Source organism: Podarcis vaucheri (genome assembly GCF_965113315.1).
Source record: "Podarcis vaucheri genome assembly, chromosome: 16".
Lineage (NCBI taxonomy): Eukaryota > Metazoa > Chordata > Lepidosauria > Squamata > Lacertidae > Podarcis > Podarcis vaucheri.
In genome coordinates this window covers 14,721,405-14,737,650 of record NC_138754.1, presented here as the reverse complement: position 1 = coordinate 14,737,650, position 16,246 = coordinate 14,721,405, and positions in this window count along the sequence as shown.

The following is a 16,246-nucleotide window of genomic DNA, read 5'->3' as shown; positions in this document are numbered from 1 at the left end:
GGAAGAAGACACACACACACACACACACACACACACACACACACACACACCCCATCAGGGTTCAGGGTTGGGGGAACCTGTGACCCTCCGAAGGTTGCTGAACTACAAATCCCATCATCCCAGATCACTGGGCTGCGGTGATGGAAGTTGAAATCCAATAATCTCTGCCATAAATTCCCTGTTCCTATGTTAAACAGTAGTACAGGGATATGTGGACTCCTGGGTCCTTTCCCCATCTCACAAAGAGCTGTGGAGTCCATTGGTGGGACCGAAGCTGGAATCCCTGACTTGTTCGTGAGGGTGGGAGAAGTTTTATGATGCAGTGTGGCCTAGTGGTCAGCGTGTTGGATTGTTTAGACCTGGGACAGCTGGTGTCTCCATCACTGAAAGCGGAAGGGGAGCTGCACTAGGATGCCTGGGTTCTTTTCTTGACAGAGTGGGAACTGGCAGAAAACCAGAGCTTCAAGCAGCCTCTTCTGAAGAAATGCTTTGGTATTGTTCTGTCTAAAGCCATGCTTATCTCTACTAAGGCATAAGCCCCTTGTATTTCAAAGGCACTTACTCCTCCCAGGAAAGTGTACAAAGACTGTGTGTAAAGCACTTTACACAATGACAAACGTGAGAGAAGCAAAATACAACTGTCATCACCACCATCAATGTCACTATCAGTAACAATAATGATTATTCATTCATTCATTCATTCATTACACATTTTTGTATCCTACCTTTCTTGTCCGGAGATCAAGGCAGTGTACAACAGTCCTGCTAGGGAGACCACGTTTGTTGTCCTCCCACCCTGTGCAAAAATTAAAAATTAAAAAAATGGGAGGCGGTGAATTAAGGTCACCTGTTGAGGTCGCGCCAGAGGAAAGATTGGAGCAGAGATGGCGTGATGTGGCTACTGGTCCCTTAGCCGCCCCACACTAACGCAACACTTCTAGCTGAGCTTCAGACCTTCTCAGCATGTGAATGGGGGAGAGTTTATGAGTAATGAGCAGAAGAACCAGGCAGCAGGATTTTTCCATTTTTCTGTTCCTGGCTTTTGGCCTCAAGAGGCAGGAATAGAAAGTGATTAAAAAGGCAACTTCTGAATAGAGAAAGTGAAGGTAGTGAAAGCAGGACTCCCCCTCAGCATCCTGTACACACACACACACACACACACACACACATTAGGTGATCCTTTGAAGCAAGGCTGACTGCACAATGGGGGGGGGGGTGCTGTTGATATTTCAAAGTTTTTCCCCCAGAGTTTACCCTGGGGCCCGAAAGTGAAGAATTCCTCTAGGCATGTGTAATCAAGTACAGCAAACCATTAAAGGCTGATAGAAGTGGGGGAGAGGGGCAGTTTCTGGGTTAGAGGGTCTTCTGGGGAAACCTCATTGAGAAATGCAAACAGAGTGCATGTACATCTATTATCATTGGTCCCCACCAACGCAACACTTTGAATATGCTTGTGAAGGAGGCCACTTTTAAGAACGCCATAGGAAGCTGGGTCAGACCACTGTTCCATCTAGCCCAGTATTGTCCACACTGACTGGCAGGGGCTCTCCAGGGTTTTTAGACAGAGTTTTCTCCCTGCCCTGTCTGGAGATGATGGGGATTGAATTGGGGACCTTCCGTATGTAAGGTAGATGTTTCCCCAGTTCTCATTGCACAGCGATCCCCTTTGCACAGCTCTGTTCCCATTGTACAGAATGAGGAAACTGAGGCTTGAGCAAAGAGAGGAAAACAGACAGGGAGAGCAAACTTGGGAGAGCACACACACCTGCTAATTCTAACCATATGAGATGCAGCCTTATCCGGACCAGAGATGGAAGTGTTTGTCTCGCTACTCCAGGAATAAAACACTTGTCTTCCACTGTCAGGGCTCAGGGTCCAAAGTCTCTGAAAACTCCCAGGGCAGAGGGAACTCCCTAATTTTTTACAAATAAAAAAACCCTTCAAGGGATGACATGAATCTCTTCCTTCGAGATCTGGCAGGATGTGAGACACTGCAATAGGACTTTGGTGACTCACCTTGGAGGAAGAGGAGCGGAGTCAGCCGGCAGATCTGTGGCTTATCCCTAAAAACAGACACTTCTCAGCCCCGTGGAGCAAGCAAATCCAGAGAGGTTCAGAGATTACACTGAGGGGGCCTGGGCAGTGGTAGCTGCTGCCCCCTAAGACTGATGGAGTGGAAGGCAAGACAGAGATTCTGATTCCCCCTCTCCCCATCCTCCTTAGCAGCCTGCTCAGTTCTAATAAGGAGACTAGGGAGGAGGAAGAAGCTGACAGCAATGGCCACCCCCTGGGCTACGTGCAAGTAAGAAGGCCGGCTGGCAATGCCCCATTTGCATTAATCATAGAATCATAGAATCTACAGTTGCAATGCAGGAATCTTAGCTAAAGCACTGGAGACAGATGGCCATCCAACCTCTGCTTGGAAACCCCCAGGGAAGGAGAGTCCACCACCTCCTGAGGGAGACCATGAATCAGCCTTGGCCGGGCCTTGGCAAAGCATTTTACCATTGCACTGTTGAGAGTGCATTAATTTATGGTCTGTGTGTGCGGTGTGGGAGCTGCACGGTCAGGGAATAAAAAATACTATCCAGGGTTGTAAAGACTGCAGAGAGAATAATTGGGTGCACTCTTCCCACCTTGGATCAAATCTATGCTTCCAGGTGTCATAAGGAAGCTGCAGAGATAGTGCAGGATAGTGTGGACCCCGGAAATGATCTCTTTCAGCTTCTGCCTTCTGGAAGAAGGTAAAGGTAAAGGTAAAGGTACCCCTGCCCGAACGGGCCAGTCTTGACAGACTCTGGGGTTTGTGCGCCCATCTCACATCTATTGGCCGGGGGCCAGCGCTGTCCGAAGACACTTCCGGGTCACGTGGCCAGCGTGACAAAGCTGCATCTGGCGAGCCAGCGCAGCACACGGAACGCCGTTTACCTTCCCGCTGGTAAGCGGTACCTATTTATCTACTTGCACCCGGGGGTGCTTTCGAACTGCTAGGTTGGCAGGCGCTGGGACCGAGCAGCGGGAGCGCACCCCGCCGCGGGGATTCGAACTGCCGACCTTTCGATCGGCAAGCCCTAGGCGCTGAGGCTTTAACCCACAGCGCCACCCGCGTCCCATCTGGAAGAAGGTACAGGGTTATAAAGACTAGTACTAGCCGCCTGAGAAACAGTTTCTATCCAAATGCGCTTCTGGTTTTAAACGCAGTGTATGGAGTCTCTATGGGAGTATATTGTATTTTTAAAATGGGGTATCAGAGTTTTTAGGGGGCTAACCAGGTTGGGATAGCTGGGATAGCAGGCTTGTTGGTTTTGTTAGAAGTTATTCGTGGATGCAAATAGACTGAGGACTTCAATATATAAGGATAACCCTTTTATTGTTCGCGTTTGCAAAGGCGGACCCTCCGTACCCGTAGATACGAAGAGCGCTTGTCAAGCATAGACACAGTGTTTTTATTATCCCTACATCTGCCGCCCCTCCCTATGAGGCTTGGCTTACATTCTACCTATCAGAGTTCAACACATCCCTAATACATTGTTCAATCTACACTAGCCGTTTGACTGTTACTAAATATAGGTATACGCATTCCACTCCTGCTGTTATCTTACAGACATGGCATTTTTAGACTCATAAAGAGATTCTTTCTTTTGAGTTTTAGACACTTTCTATACCAGTCTCTTCTTTGTTTTCTAATCTCACAATCCCCCCTCTTTTCGATACTTTGTCTCAAAACTCACATAGCAAATTCCATCCGGGCCCCTGTCCCTTTGCAATAGCAATGCATGCATCAAAACAAACATAGACCTTCTCTATACCCCTCGTGGTGTTATGCGCTATGTATCCCTATCTCTGTTGTGCCAGGGTAAACATGACTGCTTTTCCCCCTGCTGTTCCTCCCTCATATCCATACACATATATACTAGATGTAATGGGCCCCACTGCCAAGGGCTCATAGCACTCCGTTTTGTTGTCTCTAGTTCTGCATCTGAAATACTGGGTTTGATTATGAACGCAAGGGTCTAATTTTTCTACGCACTCCGGAGCAACATTATAATACATTAAGGTTCGGGTAACCCTATTTCCAGTTTTGGTGATTTGAATACACTGGTTACAATTTTGATCTTTTGCTACGCTTGCAATTATTCCTATGGCCAACAAACTAACTCTTACTATAGTCCCTCTTATTCTGATTTCCCTCTCAATTGTTCTAGGGCTTGTACTACCGTGGGGGTCCTATTCAGATTGCAAAGGACCTCTCTTTCTAAAATAACTATACAATATTGGATAATTACATCCTTTATGAAGATTATATCACATAATTCTGTGCAATGTACACACAACACACAACACTCACAGTGAACACAGCAACAACACTCATAAAAGCACTTGCAAGTACAAAACAGGCACATTAAGGAAATTGTGTCAACGTCCGAGTCTGCTTTGGTTCCTGGTTCCCTGATTTGTAAGCGTCACCTTCAGCGGATTGACTGGATAGCGGATATTGTCCAGTCCTGCGGAGCTTTCTTGACTCTGTGATAGTGAGTCCACCCGTGCTCTCTGGTCCTTACTGCCGATTCCGTGGTGAGCAGCACCTGAAACGGACCTTCCCAAGCAGGGTGAAGTTTCTCCGCTTTCCACGCTTTTATCAGGACCCGGTCACCAGGTTGGAATGGATGCTGGTGCTCCAGCAGTGGAGGACGCTGAGCTAATATTCCACGCCTATGGAGAGACAACAAAGACTGGGAGAGTGGCTGCAAATATTTCCTTAAAAACAAGTCCTTAAATTCCACTAAGGGTTGGCCTAGCTGGGCCAAATATGGCCTTCCCATCATTACTTCAAAAGGAGACACCCCCAAATCTTTTCTGGGGGCTATACGCATTCTTAGCAATGCCAGGGGAAGGTTCTTTGTCCAGGGTAGCCCATTTTCCAAATACAATTTGGTTAAGTGCTTTTTGATTTCTGTATGCCCTCTCCACCTTTCCACTGCTTTCAGGGTGCCAAGGGGTGTGGAGGTCCCATTTAATTCCCAGGGTTGCCATTACATCCTGTAATATCTTTTGGGTAAAGTGTGTGCCTCTATTTGAGTCTATGGCTTCAATTATGCTAAACCGGGGGAATATATGTTCTAAAATAGCCTTGGTGACCACTTGTGCTGTTGCTCTCCTACCTGGAAAAGCCTCCACTCACCCCGTGAGATGATCTTTGAACACCAGCAGGTATTTTTGTCCTCCCCTTTCAGGCAGTTCCGTGAAATCTACCTGTACCCTCTGAAAGGGCCATACTGCTAACGGTCTCCCTCCTTTCTCGGTCTTTTTGGCTCTAGTCTTGTTTACCTTTTGACATATTAAACACTTTCAAGCTATGGAATGTGCCATAGGCCACATGTCCTTACTCCAATATAAGGATTTTACCATATTGACCATAGCCTCGGTCCCAAAATGCCCGCTTTCATGTACCTTTTCTAAAACTCCCATCATTAGGGTTTTTGGTAATACTATTTTCCATTCATTATCTATCTTCTCCCATCCCTCCTTAGTCATATATTCAGTTTCTTGGGGGGTAAAAACCAGATTTTCTGTATCAGCTTTCGTCAAAACAGGTACCTTCAGGGTATATTGTTGGACCATCGCATCATTAGGAATACCTCTAGCGGCTTCTTTTGCCCTGAGATCAGCCCACCTATTCCCCACCTCTTCAGGACTTGTTCCCTTAGTATGGGCTGAAACATGTACCACCGCAACCTTTCCTGGTCCCGTGAGGGCGTTCAGTAGCCTTTCTAACAACGCCATATGTTCTATTTGTTTTCCATCTGCCTTAATATACCCTCGGTCCCTCCAGGTCCTACCAAAGGTATGTACTACTCCCCATGCGTATCGGGAGTCTGTCCATACGGTTATCTCCAACCCTTTTCCCAACTCGAGGGCCCGCGTCAGGGCCATGATCTCACATTTCTGGGCCGGCCAGGCTGCCGGCAAAGCCCCACTCTCGAGAACCTCCCCATCTTCCTTGACTACAGCTGTCAGAGCTGCTCCCAGGTCCCAGCTCACAGAGGACCACGCTAGCCGCCAATATTGTATAAAAATCTTTATTGCGTTACAGTTTCCATTTTCCAGCCGCAGCGTGCAGCTCTACGTCTTAGAAGCTAGACCGGCGAAGCTCCGTCTGAGTCTCCACCTCCTATACACCAACTTAATACCCTCGCCTTACTCCACCTCTTCCGTCTTTCCCTTCTTCTCTGGGTCCCTCTGCCCCCCTTGCTCTGGCCACGGGCGCTCCTTTCTGCGAGTCTTCCGAATCACTGGAAAGACTCGGAGATCTCGGGCCGCCGTCCTCGCTCATATTTCCTTCTGATTCCTCCCCCTCGCTCTCTGCTCTCCCTCTTTCCTGTGCCTCTGCTCCTGAACCCTTGACAACAACGTATCCTGATTTCCTTTTTCCCTCCTCCACATAACTTGAACCATCCGTATACCACTTTTCCCCCGTTGCCAACGGCGTCTCCATCAAATCCTCCCGGACCTTTGACATCAACTCTATAGTGTCTACACAGTCATGTTCGTCCGGTTCCCACTCTTTCCTTTTTCCAATTAAAAATTCAACCGGGTTTAGATTGCGATCAGTTCCCAGAGTAATGCTGGGGCTCGTTCTCAAAATAGTTTCATATTTTATTAAGCGACCATCGGTCATCCAGGTGGAGGCCGCCCCAGTCATTATAGTAGATATTTGGTGGGGACTATGAACTACTTTCCACCACTAATTCCGCCGCAGTGGCCACCGCCTGGATACACGTGGGCCATGCCTTTACCACTGGTTCCAGAGTCTTGCTAAGGTAGGCAATGGGCTGATAACGCCCCCCTCTCTTTTGGGCCAACACCCCCACAGCAGTCTGGGAACTGATTGTTACATACAAATGAAATGGTTGTTGTAGGTTAGGTAGTGCCAAAACTGGAGCTCCGGCCAATACCCTTTTTATTTCTTCCCACTTCAGCGCATCTTTCTGTTCCCATGTTACTCTTCCCTCTTCAACGAGTTTCTGATTCAGGAATTGAACCAACTTTGTGTACTGGTCTATCTACAGCCTGCAGTATCCCAATAATCCCAACATCCTCCTCACGTCTGTCTTATTTCTTGGGGGCTGTAATTCTAAAATCCCTTTCACTCTTTCAGGGTCTAATTTCCAATATATGCCCCATTGAATTCAGTAGGATTTACTCCCATATAAGTATGCATAGGACTGCAGCCTTAACCCCACAAGGATGTTGTGAAGTAGGTTAGTATTTGCCCATGACAAGCTAGGGAGGGATCTGAACACTAGCCATTGCAAGCTGTACTACACTGACCAACTTCTTTCCCTCTGACCTGGGCTACTTCCCATTCCAGATTTCCCTCATGTGAGAACCCACAAAACTGTATTTTAAAGATGCAATCCTGCAGCCAGGCACTTATTTTTGAGTCGATATGTACTGTTTAGCCATATCCTTGGAGCTGCTCACATGAATAAATAAAGGGAAATGCTAAGGACGATGCAGTTAGTCCCTAAGAGGACTTATCTATGTGTTGAGCTTTGCTGAAGGAAAAATTCCACCAAATGCATCTGCTTGAAGAGGAAAATATCTGATGGAATTTACCCTTCAGTGAAAATCTTGTAGCTATTCAACTTCACTCGGGGGCTTTAATTTCTGGCAACCTTGGATAATACACATACAACTAAAATGCCAAATACAAATTTAGGGAAGACAATAGAGGGTTCCCAATTTGATTTACATTTATATTAGCTCAGTTACCTCATTTTCAATCTTCCTTTGCCTTCCAAAATAATTAGTACATACTCTCACAGCAACATTCAAGAGCAAGCACTTCTTAAATTTCAGAGCACTCTTTGTGAACATTCCCCATTAATATTTTTTTCATCTACTTAATTATTTCTTAAAAAAAACATTCTGTGAATAAAATAAAATTTAAAGCCTTTTTATTTTATGGAATACATTTTTATGTAGTCTAATTAGATTAAAATTCTAATTCTTCTTTGCAAATTTTGAAAAGGGGAAAGAAAATGCTTTTTAATTTGTTTATTTTTTTTTAAACCTACATAATTGTGAAACCCGCTAGCTGAACTATGCAGGCTAAATATTGTGGAATAAATTAGACTTATGTAACTATAAGCAAGTGCTTTGATATTTACTGGACAACGGAAAACTTTTTTTTTCTTTTTCCCCTTTATTTTGCATCTCATTTGATACATGCAAGCACACAAATGCGCTTGCATGCACCCATGAACATACCACATTATGACCCTGTATGAAGGAACCTCAAATGCTTCTTAAAGCTGCACACTTGCTGCTGTATCCCTTCCTCACTCTCCATGATGGAAATACAGGTTCCTTACTAATTCTATGAGGTTCAAAATGTGTATCATTTCTCACCCTCTCTTCCTCACTGTCTAACGATGTTAGGAGTGCTGGTGTCTATTGCATCTTAGGAAATGAGCACTACCTGTGATTGCCACATGCAGAATGCAGCATTCCAGCCCACTCTTTCTCCCACCCCCACAGCAATCTCATCATCTAAATCCTCTTTTTGTATTTTTACTGGGAGTTGTCTCAAGGCCGGGGGGTCAGGTCCAAAAAAAATTGGGCATGAAACCATACCTCTAGGTACGGTTTCTCCTTGTTCCTCTTATTTTCTATAAAATATTTCTTTAATTGGGTCATCCAATATTTCTCCTTTCCCCCTTCCGGATTCCAATTTTACATCCCGTCTGGCCCTATGGGGTATTTTGGCCAAACCACCCTGCAGAAATTAATCATAGTGACCTTTGACAGGCCGACAATATATTGCCTTAGGTAGTCCTCATCCCACTGTAACAACACCTGGCCCAACGGGCTATTGGGATCTATGGGATTATTTCCATTGGACTCCTTACGTCTCTTACTTTGATTTTTGCCCATTATCCACAATGTCTCCAAATTCACGTTCTCTCACAATCGCACGGAATCGCCTGGCCGCTTCCCTCGCGGGAGAGACGGAACCGCAAGCTAATCCTCCCGTCAGGGTAGAACCCTGATCCACACTCACGCGTCCGTTTGGAGCCTCTCTTTCACTCAAGAGACGATTCTCTCGCCCCCTTTCCCTTTTAATACCTCTCCCTCGTCTACTCACCCAATACAGTCCAGCGCCGCTTCTCACGACTAGTGAACAGGCGGGCGTCCCCGCTGGGTTCTCGCGGTCCCCGACCGCCAAAAAGAGCTCAATACCTTCCTCCCATATATTGAGTCCTGTCTCTAGCCCTTGTGCGCCGTCCCGGGCGGGACTCGGTCCGAGTCACTCCGCAATAACGGAGGGGCGCCTACCCGGGGTCCGAGTTCCGCTCAGGCAGCGCGTCAAAGGCCCCACGTTCGGGCGCCAAGAATTGTTAGAAGTTATTCGTGGATGCAAATAGACTGAGGACTTCAATATATAAGGATAACCCTTTTATTGTTCGCGTTTGCAAAGGCGGACCCTCCGTACCCGTAGATACGAAGAGCGCTTGTCAAGCATAGACACAGTGTTTTTATTATCCCTACATCTGCCGCCCCTCCCTATGAGGCTTGGCTTACATTCTACCTATCAGAGTTCAACACATCCCTAATACATTGTTCAATCTACACTAGCCGTTTGACTGTTACTAAATATAGGTATACGCATTCCACTCCTGCTGTTATCTTACAGACATGGCATTTTTAGACTCATAAAGAGATTCTTTCTTTTGAGTTTTAGACACTTTCTATACCAGTCTCTTCTTTGTTTTCTAATCTCACAGTTTTGAATGTCTTGTGTAGATTCCCCCCCCCCCCAATTTCGTTGTTCTGTATGGGACAATGACAATAAAGATTATCATATTGTATTGTATTGTATCGTATCATATCATAACAGGGGATGAAGTAGAAAAGAGAACAGGCATGGATGGAAGGAAGTGGGTGGGCATATAAGAACAGTTGGGCTACCCAGCTGCTGGGACAGAATGAACAGAGCACCTGCTTTGCATACATCCCTGCTGGTAGAGCATGAGCCTTTGAATCTCAGGGTTGTGGGTTCGAGCCCCGCGCCGGGCCAAAACATTCCTGCATTGCAGCGGGTTGGACTCGATGACCCTCACGGTCCCTTCCAGCTCTACAATTCTATGATTCAGAAGGTTGCAGGTTCAATCCCCAGCATCTCCACAGAAGGCTGTGAATATCAGGCCTGCAAGTTTGGTGAGCTGCTGCCGGTTAGTGCAGGCAATGACCCGGTGAGTCTGGTGCAATACGAGGCCCCATTGGCACAATACATTCAAAGCAGTATCCTGCTACTCCAAGCAGCTGTGGCTTCCCAGGAAGAGGGGTTGGTTGTTCAACCACTCTGGGAATTGCAGCTCTGGGAAGGAAATAGGGAAGTATCCTCACAACTCTTAGCAAACTGCCACTCCCAGAATCCTTTGGGGGAAGGAGTAACTGTTTAACCCGGCACGATCCTCCTTGGACTGCGTAGTGCAGGTGGCACCTAAGGCCGTTTCTTATGTCCCTCTGCAATCATAGCTTGCATGGGACTCCCAGCCCAGACTGGGACAGAGTATCCTGAAAGTGGACTCGTTTGGCTGTCTAGAACCAGGGGTAGACTTTGGTAATATGGCACCCTAAACCGTGGGTAGGCAAACTAAGGCCTGGGGGCCAGATCCGGCCCAACTGCCTTCTGAATCTGGCCCACGGACGGTCCGGGAATCAGCATGTTTTTACATGAGTAGAATATGTCCTTTTATTTAAAATGCACCTCTGGGTTATTTGTGGGGCCTGCCTGGTGTTTTTACATGAGTAGAATGTATGCTTTTATTTAAAATGCATCTCTGGGTTATTTGTGGGGCATAGGAATTCGTTCATTTCCCCCAAAAAAATACAGTCCAGCCCACCACAAGGTCAGAGGGACAGTGGACCAGCCCCCTGCTGAAAAAGTCTGCTGACCCCTGCCGTAATCACACACCCTTCTTATTTTCACAATTCCCAGGGCTCTTTTTTCAGCGGCAACTCACAGGAACTCACTTCTGGCACCTCTCAGATGTAGGCTCCATTGCCATTCTAAGAGAACGAGGGGAGTGTTCATAGTGAGTTCTGGCACCTCTTTTAATAGAAAAATAGCAATGTCAATTCCATTATATTATTATTATTATTATTATTATTATTATTATTATTATTTTGCACCCTCCTGGCCTGGCACACTGTGCAGGGGAACCGCCCGTCCCACCCTAAATGTGGCGCTGCTGGAGCCCTGAACAGCAGCCCTCCAAACTTGAAGTTTTTGTTCCGCCACCCATGTGATTTGCTTATTTCCTACAATGCTGGGTTTCCTTTCTGTTTTGTACCTGCCTTGAAACATCGAGAATCATAGAATCATAGAGTTGGAAGAGACCACAAGGGCCATCGAGTCCAACCCCCTGCCAAGCAGGAAACACCTTCAGAGCACTCCTGACATATGGTTGTCAAGCCTCTGCTTAAAGACCTCCAAAGTAGGAGACTCCACCACACTCCTTGGCAGCAAATTCCACTGTCGAACAGCTCTTACTGTCAGGAAGTTCTTCCTAATGTTTAGGTGGAATCTTCTTTCTTGTAGTTTGGATCCATTGCTCCGTGTCCGCTTCTCTGGAGCAGCAGAAAACAACCTTTCTCCCTCCTCTATGTGACATCCTTTTATATATTTGAACATGGCTATCATATCACCCCTTAGCCTCCTCTTCTCCAGGCTAAACAAGGAGGAGGGCTGGAAGAAAATAATCACGCATACTACATATTCAAGCCCAGTATGGCACAACTCTCACACCCACACACAGTGCTCAGCCATGAAGCTCACTGTGGGGGCCTAACCTACCTCACAGGGCTGTCGTGAGGATTAAATGGGCGGGGGGGGGGGTAGAACCACGCAGGCCAGCTTAAGCTCCCTGGAGGAAAAGCGCAATATAAATAAGTAAACAAAATAAGCCTGCATCAAAAAGCAGATGGAGAGAACTGAAACGAACAGAAAAAATGTGTCCCTTCCTTCTGGGCTGCTAGTGGTTCTGGGCCTTGTTCCCAGGGAGAGCCAGGCGGCGGGACTCGCACGTGGAACAGCAGCAAAGCCTCTTCTGCCTGCGATGAGGGGACGGAGCCAAGTCTGGGAAAGAGCTGGCATGCTGCGTGAGGCTTTGCTATACTTTTCAGGTTAGTCACACATTTCCTCTTCCTCTCACTCACGTTTCAAGGATGTCGCTTGGCTCCCAGCCTGCTCCCTCAAAGACGGGCCTCCTTTTCACTTTACCACCAAGAAACAAGCCTTTCAGGAGGAGGAGGAGAGGAGGTCAGGGTGCGGACAAGCGAGAGAGAGAGAGAGAGACAGAGGCGGCTTCAGAGGCAAAGATCCTCCTAGCTGTGCAGTGTGTGTGTTTTAAAAAACTGCTAGCACGGTTGCAAAGCTAAGCAGGGTCAGGTATGGTTTCAAACTGGATGGGAGACTTCATGCTGAGATGCCTGCATTGCAGGGGGTTGGACTAGATGACCCTCGGGGGTCCCTCCAATTATTCTATGATTCTATGGAGTGGTTTTTCTTGCCCCAGAGGGCAGGGGAGCAAGAGGGTAGATTATGGTGAGGACAAGCGCATCAGCATGAACAGCAGTTCTTCCACAGTGGAGTCGATGATCTGGTGGGGGCCGTATTCTTTCTGGATGGCCATCCAGTGCTGGGTGGGGGCAGATGGAAAAGTGGGCAGAGCAACAAATGTAAAATTGACCTTTGTACAGAAGGCTAGTTTCTACCCACACTTAAGCTGACACAACCCCTGCCTGTCTCCCATCCAGGGAAACAAATAGGTGTTTTCAAAGTTCAAGGGACACTTTCCAGCCAAGTCAAAGGACTCAAAGAGGGTGAGAAGCAGGGGTGGAGAGTGAAGGGTATCGCTGAGGCCTGGGGAGAGTTCAGAGGGACAGATGGAAAGTCTTGGAGCAGCGGCCTTCAGCTGAGATACGACTTTTTTAAAAAAGATAATCTTTGATTTTATGATTACATACTATACATATACACATTACTTTACATTTACTCCTAAGAGTTGACTTCCCTCCTTCCTTCTTCTAGCTTTTTTATGTCATCTCTAAGTTTTTCGCATTGTCTTTATCGATTTTGTATACTGTTGTTCTTCTTTGAACTTCATCCATATAATGTTTATATACAAATAAATCTTTCTGTATATAGACGTCATGTTGTTTGTCTTTATTCATTTACAGATACAATTAGTTACCTTGACTGTTCTTTACATTTTAATTCATATTGTCATTAACAGCCAATAAAGTTTATTTTAATTTCCCATTATGAGGTTTATTTCCATTCTACTGATTTCACTATTTCACCTTATCCTATGTATAACATAAAGTTTGCCCATGCAAACTGAGATATGACTTTAGGCATGAGAGAAGCATAGAATTGTAGGGTTGACCCCCTGCAATGCCAGTCATAGAATCATAGAATTGCAAGGTTGTGACGGTTATTCTGTGAGTCTTGGTTTTCCTTCCTGGCAGCATTGTCTTCCTGGGTCAGACCAAAAGTCTATCTGGCCCAGCAATTTTGTGTCTGATAACAGACGGATGGTCCTGGGAAGCTCAGAAGTGGTGTGTAATAGCATCAGCCCCCCAATGTTGGCTGGTTGTCCCCAATAATTGGTATTCAGAGGTAAACTGCTCTGAAGATGGAAGTTTGGATCGGCTGTCATGGCCTGACACAATACCTGCTTCTCCTCCTACTCTGTGAAGTCCGTCTGATGGTTTCCTTTTAAGCCGACAAAGTTGTCTGTATGTCTTCTGGCAGAGAGTCCCACAAGTTAAGTAGGCATGGTATGCCCTTCCTTGAGACCCTGGGTTGTAGAATTGTATTTGGAAGTATTGGCTTCTTTTAAAAAAAAAACAATTGTGCTGCCATGGATGAGAAAGTCAACTCTGCACGTGCTCAGAGGCAATGCAACATTATCTTTAACATACCACACCCAAGCCATTGTGCTGCATAAAATGTTTGGGTGCTAATCTATGTCCACCTTTCTCCTCAAATTAAGAAAAGAATCACACTCAAGAGCAACTCAGGGCCTTGGTATTGTATCCCTGCTCCCCACAGACCAAGAATGTAGACTTGGCAAAAGGGTCCGTTTAATGAGAAATTCAGATCTGAGAGATCATGGCATTTTAACTTTGCGACAACCCCCCCCCCCCCCGTATATAAAATATTGTTATTTATTGGTACATCCCTCTTGCTTCCTTTGAAATTAACGCTCGCAAATGTACAACCAAGTTAGGGATGAATACATGCTGGTCTGGATAACAAATGGATTAAAATCCGGTTGCAGCAGCAAAGTTCAGTGGGTGATCTGGGGTACTTCTATATCTCTCTGACCCTCTTGTTTTCTGGCAAAATGCCGTCAGAAAGGGGGGGTGTCAACAGATGCAGGTTTCTTCAGCCCAGTATCACAGCTATTGAGAAAGCAGCACCTGTTGGATTTTTCCCAGACAGGCTGCCACTAAGGGAGCAGGCGTGCCAGGACCAAACCCATAATGTCAATTCCCCCCCTTCCTACCTCCTTGGCCATCAGGCGGCTGTTAATGAGTCACTGCCCCAGTTGTGGTTTCTCATCTACTTGGCACCTGAAATCCATCATTCCTCACACCCTGAGTCACCCAAGTTTTGGTGCCAGGACTGGCACCCGCCAATTCCTTCTCTCCTTCCTCTCCCCAAGCCAAGCCCACCCACTGGCACTGAGGAAAATGGGGCGAAGAGAAGCGAGTCATAGTGCCCCATTATCCCAAAGTCGCTCCCTGGTCTCTATTAGGCCCACCACCCTCTCCTCCAAATGCCCCTTTATTTACTTATTTTTAATGAAGTTTTCATTGTCATCCAAAATAAACGGCAGGATACTTCCTGATGATTACAACTCAGGGGTGTCAACAAAAGGGGGAAACCCTCATTGACAGATCAGCACAAAGAGCACCTATTAAGAAGACAGAGACCTCAGCTGTTTAGGGGCACACAAGTTCATACAAAAACCCATTTCTGGACATCCATGGGCTTAATTGCCCTTTTAGAAAACATATGGAAAAAGACAAATTCTATGTCTGGGACAGCTGGTGCTATTTAATTTTCAGCTAAATATCTTTCTAATAGATCTGTAACAGATCTTTGAAGATAAGTGTGTTATAATTTTCAGTGTGAATTTGTTTTGTCTGAACCTAGGACACTGGTCACCAGGTTATACAGCAGGGGTTCCGTTTCAGTTAAAAGCATCTTCTGACTTTTAGCAACAATAATTAAAATGGTGAGAGTGCCTCTGGGTTTCTGCAGAGTTCCCTTTGTCCTCACCAACGCCCTTCCTCACAGGGAGCATGTTCATGATCCACAAAACCTACCAGTCCTGTTTCCTAACCACTGCTGAGCAAAGTCAAAATACTACCTTGATGTGCAGAGTTATTGGACACAGGAAGCGGCGCTGACCTCAAAAGAAGCATGGCTTCTCTCAAAGAACCCTGGGAATTGTAGTGTTCTTAAGAAACGGATGTTGACACGGTTTCCCTCCCGCTGTTGAAACGAGGAACACTCTCAGACTCGTCCAGTCACACTTTCCCGTCACTGACTCCCAATTTCTCACTTACGCGCTAAGGTGGCCGACACACGTTGGGCGCATCTTTTCTGTACTGGAATAAATGCTGAGCAAAGGAGCACACTCGCCTGGTTATTCGCACGTTCACTAGTGGTGCGGATGATGAACTTCGGGTACTTTCGGGTACCTCTAAAGCGCATCAATTAAGGCTGCAGTCCTATGCGCGATTACTAGGAGTTAAATACGGGATTTGCTGCCAAGTAAACAGGCGTAGGATCGGGGCGTACATTTTAAGTGAACTGCTTTTCAGGGTTGTTGTGAAGTTGGCCGACTATGGCTGCAACCCAACACGCAAAACTTACCTGAATTGAATTCAGTGGGGCTTGCTTCTGCAAGTAAGGGGGTTGCATTGCAGAGGGTTGGACTAGATGACCCTCGTGGCCCTTTCGAACTCTGCAATTCTACGATCGGCCCTACACACACTTTCCTGGGAGCAGACATCACTGAACACAAGGGGGCCGCCTAAGCAAGCAACCAAGCACGCGGGGCTGTGCATCTTTAAATTAACCCTTTGCAGGGCGGTGAAAATTGCAGCGCTGTTGCAAGCACGGGACAGTAACAACGTGTTTGCTCAGAGGTAAATC